At 42.8% G+C, this 13,568-nt stretch overlaps 2 long non-coding RNA genes across 2 annotated transcripts; both read left to right on the top strand.

The window, feature by feature from the left end:
• The first annotated feature begins 2,585 nt into the window (after positions 1–2,585).
• On the top strand, positions 2,586–4,137 carry LOC115428575 (uncharacterized). The gene is made up of 3 exons (XR_003936649.1): positions 2,586–2,692; positions 2,782–2,862; positions 3,593–4,137. It is a non-coding gene; the product is annotated as an uncharacterized LOC115428575 (long non-coding RNA).
• Positions 4,138–11,104: 6,967 nt separating this feature from the next.
• LOC115428576 (uncharacterized) lies at positions 11,105–12,637 on the top strand. The gene is made up of 3 exons (XR_003936650.1): positions 11,105–11,211; positions 11,301–11,381; positions 12,112–12,637. It is a non-coding gene; the product is annotated as an uncharacterized LOC115428576 (long non-coding RNA).
• The last annotated feature ends 931 nt before the right edge of the window (positions 12,638–13,568 follow it).

Genomic DNA, 13,568 nt, shown 5'->3' on the forward strand with positions numbered 1-13,568 from the left:
ATGGACAACATCAGTAATCAAAACCTTTATTTGACTCCAAAACAAAGCAGGAGTGGTGATGAACCGTTCCATTGTGCAGTACAGTTGCACAAAAAAGACCTTTATGGTAGAGAAAATCATACTGCGTCGTCGTCATAAATTCCAGTGTTAAAAGTATGCAGCATGACATGTTTTGGGAAGAAGTGCTGTGGACTGATGATGTTAAAATAGATCTCTATGGCCACAATTAGCAAAGGTATGTTTGGAGGAAAAACAGGAGTAGCACTTCATGAACAGAATAACTCACCACCTGTTGAGCATGAGTGGATCTATCATGCTTTAGGGTTGTTTAGCTGCAAGGTGAACATAAAACATTGCACGGGTAAATGGAAGAATGGATTCCACTTAATGCCAACAAATTCTGGAAGCAGAAGTAATACTGTTGAAAGTTAAAAGAGGATCGATTCTGTAATGATCCAAAACATACTTCGAAATCCACCACGGTTTACTTCAAGGCATAAGGTGAAGGTTTTGGAATGGCCCTCACATTCTCCAGGCTTAAATATCACTGAAAATCTGCTGTTAGATCCTAAAAGAGCTGTGCATGCAAGATCCTAGAATATTGCAGAATTTAAGATCTTCAGCATTGGAAGAATAGGAGAAAATCCTTTTAGCTGGCTACAGGAAGTGTTTGGCTACTGTGATTTCTGCCAAGAGGGGTTTTACTGAGTGTGTAGTGAGCCCAGACATTTGTACGTGCCATAATCTTGTATTTGTTATATTTATTCAAGTAGATTTGATTGAATAGAAAGTAACAATGCATTCAAGATGCTTGTTTCATATCCAACAGAGTCTATGATTCCAACTTTTAGACTAAAGAATAATCACATAATGATGCTATTTATCAAGAAGTGTTCAAATGTTTGCATTTTACAACTGTTTAGTGTCTTGGGTAGAAGAACTAACACACAATAGGAAAACAAGATGAATGCTGACTTAACCCATAAAGACCCAAACATCCACTGATCTAAACTGTTGATCCACTAATTCTATCAATCCATGTAAATATGATGTAAAATGCAGTTGGTCATCTTTTCATGGTCATCAGGTATGACCCATTTGGACATTCAGAGGCTCCGTAGTTACCATGGAAACACTGTCATCTTCTACAACATTGATTCACCAGCAAAACCCATGGAGTTTGATAAATGACAGTGGATGGAGACACTGGGTTTATGTTCAGTTAATGAATATTTGACTGGAAAAGTCACTTTTCTTCATTTTTTTTCTGTTTTGATGTAATAACCTTTGAGCTTTTATGACCATTTACATGATCAGTAAATTAAACATAGGAAAATAAAGGATTTTCACTGGAAAAATGCAAAATTCAGAGGATAAAATTAGAATAAATTGTGTAGAAAAGGGTAAATATAGAGAAAAAAAAACTCATTTGGAAACTGCCACAAAAGTCACACTGGGTCCTTATGGGTTAAACCATATATCAAAAATTTTAATTTAACCTGAATCACTTCATCATAGCCCATGGTTCAGTCTGATGAGCTGAACTGTGGCTGTGTCCAAAATACAACTGATTCTGACCAAAAGTAGAATATACAGCAACGGGTAAAAAAATCTGAAAAATCTGAAGTGTGCCAAATGTTCCCAAATGTACTGCTCGGGCCATATTTCACAGTAGCTGCTTGACCCATCTGTGTGATGCATCCCATAATGCATTATGGTCATGCTCTTCTCCTTCTTCCATCCCACAGCGGGTCACTGTTGGTGCTATTAGTACATCACCACCACCTGCTCTGCTGGAGTTTGGGCTAGAGTTCACCATTTATACATACTATATATGGATTTACAGATGAGGAAGGTAGTCAAAAATGGCCCCTGACAGGAAGGCGAGAGACTATAAATGTCTAAGCAGAACTGTTATTAGGTGATACAGTAGTGGGAAAAAGTTTTTGGACACCTCATGCTTTTGTGATATATTAACATTTCATATATAGTTTAAACCTTAAATAAGGGAACCTGTAAAATGTTCATTGTGGATAAAAATGTCAATCTAATGTACACCAAGTCAAAATATAAGGTTCTAATAATTTGGTGTTTTGTAACCGAATAAGAAACGCATCACTTGAAAAAATCATAGATGATTAAATGAGAATATGACAGGCTTTTCTTGGATTATTCCACTGAAGTCATATCTCAGCAGCAGGTCAGAGCACATTAAATACGTGATTTCTTAGTAATACATCAGAAGCCTGTGAAATACTGGTCATAGCCATTCCATGACTGGTGTAGCCAGGTGTAAAACACACACAGTTATTAGAGTACAGTAAAAGGAGAGACTGTTTATTTTCTTTATTTATTTTGCATCGTCAAAGTGTCGATTTTCCTATTGCATTTGAATGCACCGCTCAGCTCGCATGGTCCCACGAGGGGTACCTAGTTTTTCAGCAGCCAATCAGAGGCTACGCAGGCCACGCTCAGCCTGTCGGCTCAGAGGCAAAGTGCAGGTGCGTTGCTCTTCCGGTCTTTTTCCGATCTCAGCCAGAGGAGAGAGGGTAGCTGCCTGCTAAGAGGAAGAGAAAAGCGGGAGAAAAAACCTAGAGTTTACCTGTGAAAAAAAAGAGAAAAGAGAGAATCGGAGTACTCACCCACGGGAGGTCCAGAGCCGAGTGACTGAACGAAGGAGAGAGTTACGTCGGTAAGACGAGTCAATTATCCGGCGGGAAAAAAAAACTTGTTGGCGCTTACCGCCATCGTCCATGCTAATGCTAGCTCTGTGCCTAACAGGCTAACTGCTAACCTTTCATCCAGAGAGCCGCTGCGAGGTCCGACATCGGCAGGCTCCGCTTTGATACACGGAGAGCAACGGTGAGAAATGTGTCTTTTTAGATGCTATGGTGCAATTTTCCTCTGGTTTTCTGGATGTTGAAAAAAACAGTAGTGCTACTATGTTTATAAGAGCAAACTGAAGTGAATAATGGTGAAATACTTTATATGCACATTGTGTTTATTATTTTATGCTGATGTGTATGTAATTAAAGGGGAAGTGTTTAATTTTTCTCATGTCAATTTAAAGGAGAAAAGAGTAATTTGGCATGTTGTACTGAATGTAAAAGAATATTTTATTTTGTATTATGCAAATTATTGAAAAGTTATGTTATTTCAACTGAGTTTAAGGTAACTAGAGGGTAATTTTTGGTGCAGTTCTCTGACATGAATAGGCCTATAGTGTAAGAGCACATTAAGCACACTTCTTTAATACCTCTGTGTCTAACTCAAAATGTGTACGGTTATGTTTTTTCCACATGGTTCTGATATGGTTATAAATGATATTTTGAATGTTAATGGTTACTTACCATAAGTATTATTGAACCACTGTTCACATGAACAGGTAAATGTGTGAGCACTTTAATGTTTAGTTCTCATAAATGATACACTTAAGACTGAACGTTGTACAACTAAAATAGAGATTTTGAATAGAGATGAAGATTTATGTCAGAATTAGATGTTATGATGTACATCTTTTGACATTTGATATCCCTAATGATGCATCAGAGAATGGACGGTGTTGAATGTAAATTATGTGACCTGTCTACAGGTCAGGTTTTTTTTTAGGACGGAAGAATTCGAGGTTCAGGACAAACTTCCTGCTGTGATAGATGGCGAGCCAACCACCCTGAAGAAAGATCAGCACCGAGGAGATATCCACGTACCCACTCATTCACACACATATGATACACTTACATTACACTGCAAGGACTTTTGGAATCAGGTGAACTTGCAATAACTTCACAACAAGAAAACCTGCAAAAAAACTTCTATTTTATTTAAGGGCCCCAACAGACATTTTTGTTTCAAGTGTGCACACGATATTTTTTTTCTTTCTTTTTTTCTGACTGTTTGGGTTATTATTTTTGTATTCTGTACAAATTTGACAATTTACTTTATCCACTGTAAAAATTGTAAGAGTGGCTACTCAACTGTTACTCCTGCGTTTGCCTCTTTATTGTTGCTCAGTACAGTGGCTCCTTCCGAATTTAGTTTCTTCTGATTCTGGTCCAGATCTTTTAATTAGTCCAATCAGCTATTACACTGTAATTCACTTTTATATTTCTAAAATTGGTTACAGAAGTGGCGAGCCAGCCAGGAGCCATTTGATTTGAGCATCAATATTGAAGTAATGACCAGTATGGATTTCATAGAAAAGTCTGGTGTCAAAGTTCCAAATGCAGTTATTGTCAGTGGGAATACGCAGGTGGCTGAACAAGATGAACAAGTGATTGACTTTCTAAAACAGTATGGTAAAATTGAGAGAATCCTTTTGGTTGATGATTCACAGTCCGAGTTCTTTAAAAACCTGATCGTTGAATATTCTAACGGTTCAGCCTTAGAAGGTTTAGAACCTCACTTACCGTACACGTGCACAGCACAAGGTGATTCCACAGTTGTCTATGAAGTTAAGACACTCAGTAGCGTGTATGCTACCAAGGTTGGAAGTGATGTTACTAAGACATACTTAGCTGAGCTCAAGCAACTAGCTAAAATGAGTGGCAAAGACTATGGTGAGGTGTTAAAAGAGATGATGTCTCAGATTGGGGAAGATGTTGAAGCCATGCAGCACACAACTGAAGAATCCTCCCCCACACATGTTGAGACCACTGTCCTATCGTCACCTGCTTATAAAGAGAAACAGTATCACACCTCACCTTCGGACGTTACACCAAGCAACAATGGTGCCACTGATCATGGTTCCCTCATGAATGGAGCGAGGGCACTATCCCTTTCAGTAAATGAATTGAACCCACCTGACATCCAGAAGGTCGTGGTCGAGCATATTATACAGAGGCAAGACGTTGTCCCACACATCCAGTCCCAGGTGAGACTCCGCTCCTTCTCCGGCAAGACTCCCAGACCTAATAATGGAACTGATTATGACACATGGCGCACACACATTGAGTTGCTCCAAAATGATCCCAGCATGTCCCCCCTGCAAATATCCAGAAAAATCCATGAGAGCTTGCTTCCACCAGCAGCTGACGTAGTCAAGGGCTTACGGCCTGAGTCACTGCCTGCAGCCTACCTACAGCTTCTAGACTCAGCCTTTGGTACTGTGGAAGATGGGGAGGAGCTTTTCGCTCAGTTCCTGAACACTCTCCAAGACCCAGGTGAGAAACCATCCACATACCTTCATCGGCTCCAGTTAGCCTTAAACCGAGCCATGAAAAGGGGGGGAGTTACACATGAGGAAGCAGACAAACATCTTCTTAAGCAGTTCTGCAGGGGGTGTTGGGATAACACCTTGCTCAGTGCCCTGCAACTGGAGCAAAAGAAGAGCAGCCCACCCCAATTCTCAGACCTCTTGCTAATGATTCGTTCCGAAGAAGATCGACAGCAAGCAAAATCTCATCGCATGAAAAAGCATATTGGCATTACAAAGCAAAGAGCTCAAGTGCAGTTCCATGATGCCTATGTTTGTGAACCAGAGGAGAAGGGTGGGAGTAGTATCAGTATTATTGAGGATCTGAAAAAGCAAGTGGCAAGTCTGCAAAGCCAACTAACGACATTCATGTCACAGAAAAACACAAAAGGGGCTAGCAGCAAGGGATCTGCAGCTAAGCCACAGAGCAGGATGTCAAAACCAAATGATACAGATGTGCAAAGACAAACTAAAAAGAAACAGACATACAAACCCAAGCCCTGGTACTGTTTTAACTGCGGTGAAGACGGGCATATCGCCCTCTGCTGCACCGTCCCTGCAAACCCCAACCTAGTGGCAGAAAAGAAGAAGCAGTTGGAGGAAAAACAGTACCAGTGGGAAGCACAAAATGGTTCAAACTCACCTTTAAACGGCTAACAGTTCCTGTTGTGGGACAGACAGGGACTGAGAAGAGTCAACAGCGTCCCTCCAACGTAGACAGTGAAGACAAAACTCCTGTTAAAACGAACAAAGTCAATACACCAGCGAAGAACATCAAAACTCAAACATGTTCCAGCCTACGGCATTCAAAACAGAATCAACCTTTCCAACTCCCCACCCGGTTGGTTGGTATTAAGAGTACAGCTCAGGTGACTGTGAGAGGTGAAGAGGTCAACTGCCTACTTGACTCAGGCTCACAAGTTACCACCGTACCCGAGTCATTTTACAAGCAGTACCTTTCAGAGCAGAAGATTAAACCACTTCATGACCTCTTAGAAGTGGAAGGTGCAAATGGACAGCTGGTACCTTACTTTGGCTATATAGAAATGACCATAACCTTTCCAAAAGACTTCATAGGAACTCCAATAGATATAAACACACTTGCTTTGGTTGTCCCCGACACTTCACAATCCATCATGCTCATAGGCACAAACACCTTAGATGTACTGTTTGACATTTACTCAGAAAGTGATTTAAACAATCGCCAGCCCCTTCCACATGGCTACAAAGTAGTTTTCAAGGTCATTGAGCTGAGACGGAAGGAGGCAAGCAACGACCACCAGGGGGTAGTGAAAATGCAAGGCAAGATGCCTCAAGTCATCCCAGCCGGTGAAACAGTAGTGGTGGAGGGAGTTGCTCTGGTCAATGGTCTTCAGGATGAGAAATCCGTCATCATTGAGTACCCATCATCGTCCCCCTTGCCAGGTGGCCTGCTAGTAAAAGCTGGTCTAGTTGATTTCCCTCAGCTACGGCCCCATAAGCTGCCAGTCGTCATAAGCAATGAATCTGGTCATGACGTTGTCATCCCTGCTAAGTGCACGATTGCAGAGATTAGTGCTTATCAGACCATCTTATTAAAGGAGCACAATATAGCCAAGCAATCAGAACCCCTCCAGAAACACCCAGAGACCCAGTCCTCCCAAGAGCCCACCTTAACTTTCAATTTCGGTGATTCCCCAGTCCCACTCGAATGGAAGCAGCGCATCACTCAGCAGCTTAACAACATGGCTGATGTGTTTGCACAGCATGACCTGGATTTTGGCCGGACGGATAGGGTAAGACATCACATAAAACTCTCAGATGAAAGTCCCTTCAAACTACGTGCCCGACCAATCCATCCACAGGACATTGAAGCTGTCCGAAGGCACATTAAAGAGCTTCTTGATGCGGGAGTTATCAGGGAGTCAGAGTCGCCATTTGCGTCACCCATAGTGGTAGTCCGGAAAAAGAACGGTCAAGTCAGGCTGTGCATCGATTATAGACGTCTAAACCTCCAGACTATAAAAGATGCATACAACCTTCCAAAGCTGGAGGACACATTCTCAGCCCTCAGTGGGTCTCAATGGTTCTCAGTTCTTGACCTAAAGTCAGGGTACTACCAGATTGAGGTTGAAGAGGCAGACAAACCGAAGACAGCCTTCGTGTGTCCACTTGGATTCTGGGAATTCAACAGGATGCCTCAAGGTGTGACGAATGCTCCCAGCACATTCCAAAGATTGATGGAACGGTGCATGGGGGATATGCATTTGAAAGACGCGTTGGTCTTCCTTGATGATGTAATCGTATTTTCCAGAACCCTTGAAGAGCACGAAGAAAGACTCATGAAAGTGCTAACTCGTCTCAAAGAGTTTGGGTTGAAGTTATCCCCAGAAAAATGTGTCTTTTTCCAGACATCAGTCCGTTATCTGGGTCATGTAGTCTCCAGAAATGGCGTTGAGACAGACCCTGAGAAGATTTCAGCTCTTAAGACATGGCCTGTCCCCCAGACCCTACGAGAGCTGAAATCCTTCCTCGGTTTTGCTGGGTACTATAGGAGGTTCGTTAAGGGCTACTCCAGCATTGTAAAGCCTCTCCACAACTTAACCTCCGGCTACCCACCTCTCCACAAGAAATCAAAAGTGAAACTAGCAGACATAAGACAGCAAACAAACCAATACTATGACCCAAAAGAACCCTTTGGAGGGCGCTGGATGCCAGCTTGCCAGCAAGCCTTCGAGGCAGTCATCCAGAACCTCACTACAGCCCCTGTCCTAGCCTTTGCTGACCCCCAGAAACCCTATATACTACACACCGACGCCAGTACCACCGGGCTCGGTGCTGTGTTGTATCAGGAGCAAGAGGGCCAGCTCAGAGTCATAGGGTATGCAAGTAGGGGGTTGTCACGAAGTGAGAGCCGCTATCCAGCACACAAGCTAGAATTCCTGGCACTCAAGTGGTCAGTTACGGAGAAGTTTAGCGACTATCTCTACGGCAATCACTTCACTGTTGTAACGGATAGCAATCCATTGACTTACATCCTGACCTCAGCCAAACTTGACGCAACCAGCTATAGGTGGCTAGCAGCGCTGTCCACATTTTCTTTCAAACTCCTCTATCGTCCAGGAAGGCAGAACGGAGATGCGGATGGATTATCACGCAGACCACATGGGATGCTAGCAGATGATCTGAAATCACAAAAAGAGAGAGAACGCATACAGCAGTTCACACAAGATCACCTCTCTGATCCAAGTAACATCAATGTGGTAGATCAGTCTGTTGTGAAAGCAATCTGCGAGAGACAGCTCACCTACAGCGTCTGTCCTGATGGTGAGAGAGGTGGAGATACAGATCATGTTGCTTTGGTAGAGACTCTCGCTGTGTCCCCTAGTGCTGTTCCCGACAGCTATGGACTAGAAGAACAATTTGGAGGTCTTCCAACCATCCCCCATCTATCTGAAATAGAGATAGCAGCTAAACAAAGAGCTGATCAATGTATAAAACATGTTATCACCCAGATTGAACATGGGGACACACCACCCCCCACCTTGCGCACCCAACTTCCTGATCTCCCACTCCTCCTCCGAGAACTCAATCGTCTCGAGCTCCATAACGACATTCTGTTCAGGCGACGCCAAGTGGGGTCCCAGACAGCTTACCAGCTTGTTCTTCCAGCTGAGCTCCGCAACATGGTTCTCACCAGCCTGCATGACCATATGGGCCACATGGGAGTCGACCGGACACTGGATCTTGTAAGGACCAGATTCTATTGGCCGAAGATGGTCATGGATGTGGAAAGGAAAGTGAGGACATGTGGCAGGTGCGTGAGGAGGAAGGCGCGGCCTGAAAGAGCAGCCCCCTTGGTGAACATTAGGACCACTCGACCCCTTGAGCTTCTCTGCATGGATTACCTGTCCCTGGAGGCTGACAAGAGCGGAACCAAGGATATACTGGTGATCACAGATCACTTCACTAAATTTGCGGTTGCCATCCCAACACCCAATCAAAAGGCCCGCACAGTAGCAAAGTGTCTGTGGGAGAACTTTATGGTACACTATGGCATCCCAGAGAAGTTACATAGTGATCAGGGTCCAGATTTCGAGTCCCGCACAATCAGGGAACTCTGTCGGGTGGCTGGTATCCACAAGGTTCGGACAACCCCATACCACCCTAGGGGCAACCCTGTGGAACGATTTAATCGTACCCTGCTTGATATGTTGGGCACTCTCCAAAATCAAGACAAGTCCTGTTGGCGTGACCACGTGAGACCCCTGGTTCATGCCTACAATTGCACCAGGAACGAAGTGACTGGCTTCACCCCGTACGAACTAATGTTCGGGCGCCAACCTCGCTTGCCAGTTGATCTTGCTTTCAATTTACCAGTACAAGAGGGTCAACATTCATCTCACTCCGAGTATGTGCAAAACCTCAGGTCACGTCTCAAGGAGAGCTACAAGATAGCTATGGAGAAGGCTGCAAAGATAGCTCACAAGAACAAAACGAGATATGACAGGCATGTAACTGCCTCAGACCTGGAACCTGGAGATCGAGTATTGGTCAGGAATGTCCGTATTCGGGGAAAACATAAGATCTCAGACAAGTGGGAACCCACTGTCCATGTGGTGGTGAGAAGAGCAGGCACTCTCCCTGTATACACTGTTAAACCTGAAAACGGGGATGGTCCCCTAAGAACACTACACAGGGACCTGTTGCTTCCATGTGGTTACCTACCTGTGGAGGAAAACAGTGAGCTGGTGCAAAAGCCGATACCACGCAGGCCACGAACTCGTGCAAACCCTGTAGTAGAGGAAGAGCATTCCTCAGATGAAGAAGATGATGCACTCATTCCTGTCTGGTTAAGCTCCCCTGTCCCCATGGTCAGTGAGACTCCCATGCACCCGGATCTGCCCATGACCGATGTCCAAGATACTCAGCATACTGAATGTCCAGGCCCTTGTCCTGTTGAGAGCTCTGTAAATGCTCAAAATGACGACAGCCCACCAGATGTTAACAACTTACCTGACCTTGACAATCCACCCAATCTTGACACCCAGTCTGATTTTGACAACTTACCTGATATGTCCAATAGTGCTTCTGATGGTCCTTTGATGTTCATCGAGTCTAGCTCTCATCAGAGTGATACTGAGTACTTACCCATCAATGGAAACACACCAACCGAACAAGCAGGTGAAACCACCGTGATTCAGAATCACTCACCTGAGGATGATCATCCAGACATCCAAGGAGAGCAACTCTCAGTTCCCTCAGTTATGTCTGACAAAGATGAGGAGAATGATGGTCTTAAAGAAGCAGAACCTGAGGAGAGAAAGGAGGAAACAGGTAAAATGGAAGGAGAGGATGGGACAGTCCCAGTGGATACAGAGGAGAACACAGATGTAAATGATTCTGTCAGGAGATCTGAGAGAAACCGTCAACCACCACGACGGCTAGATTATACAGAGCTAGGAAGTCCTTTGATCACAGCAGTGAAATCATTTTTTCAAGGACTGTCCACAGCTTGGGCAGAAGTCATAAGTGAAGAGCCTATTCAACCACCTACCCGGTCTCCTCGAATAATTGTCCTTTAACTGTTTACTATGCACAGGGACGTGCATAAGTTCAGGAGGGGAGGGTGTAGCCAGGTGTAAAACACACACAGTTATTAGAGTACAGTAAAAGGAGAGACTGTTTATTTTCTTTATTTATTTTGCATCGTCAAAGTGTCGATTTTCCTATTGCATTTGAATGCACCGCTCAGCTCGCATGGTCCCACGAGGGGTACCTAGTTTTTCAGCAGCCAATCAGAGGCTACGCAGGCCACGCTCAGCCTGTCGGCTCAGAGGCAAAGTGCAGGTGCGTTGCTCTTCCGGTCTTTTTCCGATCTCAGCCAGAGGAGAGAGGGTAGCTGCCTGCTAAGAGGAAGAGAAAAGCGGGAGAAAAAACCTAGAGTTTACCTGTGAAAAAAAAGAGAAAAGAGAGAATCGGAGTACTCACCCACGGGAGGTCCAGAGCCGAGTGACTGAACGAAGGAGAGAGTTACGTCGGTAAGACGAGTCAATTATCCGGCGGGAAAAAAAAACTTGTTGGCGCTTACCGCCATCGTCCATGCTAATGCTAGCTCTGTGCCTAACAGGCTAACTGCTAACCTTTCATCCAGAGAGCCGCTGCGAGGTCCGACATCGGCAGGCTCCGCTTTGATACACGGAGAGCAACGGTGAGAAATGTGTCTTTTTAGATGCTATGGTGCAATTTTCCTCTGGTTTTCTGGATGTTGAAAAAAACAGTAGTGCTACTATGTTTATAAGAGCAAATTGAAGTGAATAATGGTGAAATACTTTATATGCACATTGTGTTTATTATTTTATGCTGATGTGTATGTAATTAAAGGGGAAGTGTTTAATTTTTCTCATGTCAATTTAAAGGAGAAAAGAGTAATTTGGCATGTTGTACTGAATGTAAAAGAATATTTTATTTTGTATTATGCAAATTATTGAAAAGTTATGTTATTTCAACTGAGTTTAAGGTAACTAGAGGGTAATTTTTGGTGCAGTTCTCTGACATGAATAGGCCTATAGTGTAAGAGCACATTAAGCACACTTCTTTAATACCTCTGTGTCTAACTCAAAATGTGTACGGTTATGTTTTTTCCACATGGTTCTGATATGGTTATAAATGATATTTTGAATGTTAATGGTTACTTACCATAAGTATTATTGAACCACTGTTCACATGAACAGGTAAATGTGTGAGCACTTTAATGTTTAGTTCTCATAAATGATACACTTAAGACTGAACGTTGTACAACTAAAATAGAGATTTTGAATAGAGATGAAGATTTATGTCAGAATTAGATGTTATGATGTACATCTTTTGACATTTGATATCCCTAATGATGCATCAGAGAATGGACGGTGTTGAATGTAAATTATGTGACCTGTCTACAGGTCAGGTTTTTTTTTAGGACGGAAGAATTCGAGGTTCAGGACAAACTTCCTGCTGTGATAGATGGCGAGCCAACCACCCTGAAGAAAGATCAGCACCGAGGAGATATCCACGTACCCACTCATTCACACACATATGATACACTTACATTACACTGCAAGGACTTTTGGAATCAGGTGAACTTGCAATAACTTCACAACAAGAAAACCTGCAAAAAAACTTCTATTTTATTTAAGGGCCCCAACAGACATTTTTGTTTCAAGTGTGCACACGATATTTTTTTTCTTTCTTTTTTTCTGACTGTTTGGGTTATTATTTTTGTATTCTGTACAAATTTGACAATTTACTTTATCCACTGTAAAAATTGTAAGAGTGGCTACTCAACTGTTACTCCTGCGTTTGCCTCTTTATTGTTGCTCAGTACAGTGGCTCCTTCCGAATTTAGTTTCTTCTGATTCTGGTCCAGATCTTTTAATTAGTCCAATCAGCTATTACACTGTAATTCACTTTTATATTTCTAAAATTGGTTACACTGGCATTAATTGGTCTAATCAGGGCCCCAAAGACTCTGTCATTCTCATATCCTGTTCCTGACACTAATATCATAACATGACTCAAGCTGAAGGGCAAGCTTTCCTTTCATTTGCAGGAAAAAAGTATTGCTATGAGGCTCAGGGACTGGGCTGACGCCATTCCGACGCAGGTGCAGGTGTTGTCATGGCAATAAAGGGATTTCCTGTTCACCATTTGGAGCACGGCACATATTATCATCTGATAACCTGTACCTCCACAGGTGATCCCCGAAACATTCCTCTTATGTTCACATGCAGCACTTTCGGTCCTAGTCAGTGGTCACGGATGATGTAATGTTACACACATTTTACAAGGAATTAAATTACCTCCTCCCACTGTAGCCGGTTTGTCAGACCAAGGTTCATTAATTAAATATATATTTGCAAGCTGGTCAACTGTTTAGTCATTCACTATGCTGCTGTAAACTCGGCTACCTCAGCCACAAATTGTCCACTTGAAACACCCACAATTTCCTCTTATAAGTGCAAATAAAGACTAATGCACTGACGGAATTAAGCTATTATACGATATAGATGCATAAGTGCTAAAACAGTGAAGTCTGAATCAGTGGTGTCCCCCCTCTCAGCACTATTCGGGCTTATTGCACCATATTAATGTATTGTTTTTCTTGCATTAATCTAAATAGTTTCAAGTGATGGTTTCAGTTTTATGACACACAGCATTTACAAGCCACTTCTGCTGAATGAGTCAGTGAAAAATCTGAACTTTTTTTTTCTAAGAAAAAAATATGTAATGTATTCATTATGCCTTTGAGTCAAAAATTACCGGAAGTCTATTATGCAGAAAGAGAACTATTTTTTTTCTCTTTCTTTGTGCTCAGAATTATATTATTTAGCTAATTTATACAATACTGGTTAGTCTGGCT

This window comes from Sphaeramia orbicularis, chromosome 11 (genome assembly GCF_902148855.1).
Source record: "Sphaeramia orbicularis chromosome 11, fSphaOr1.1, whole genome shotgun sequence".
Classification (NCBI taxonomy): Eukaryota; Metazoa; Chordata; class Actinopteri; order Kurtiformes; family Apogonidae; genus Sphaeramia; species Sphaeramia orbicularis.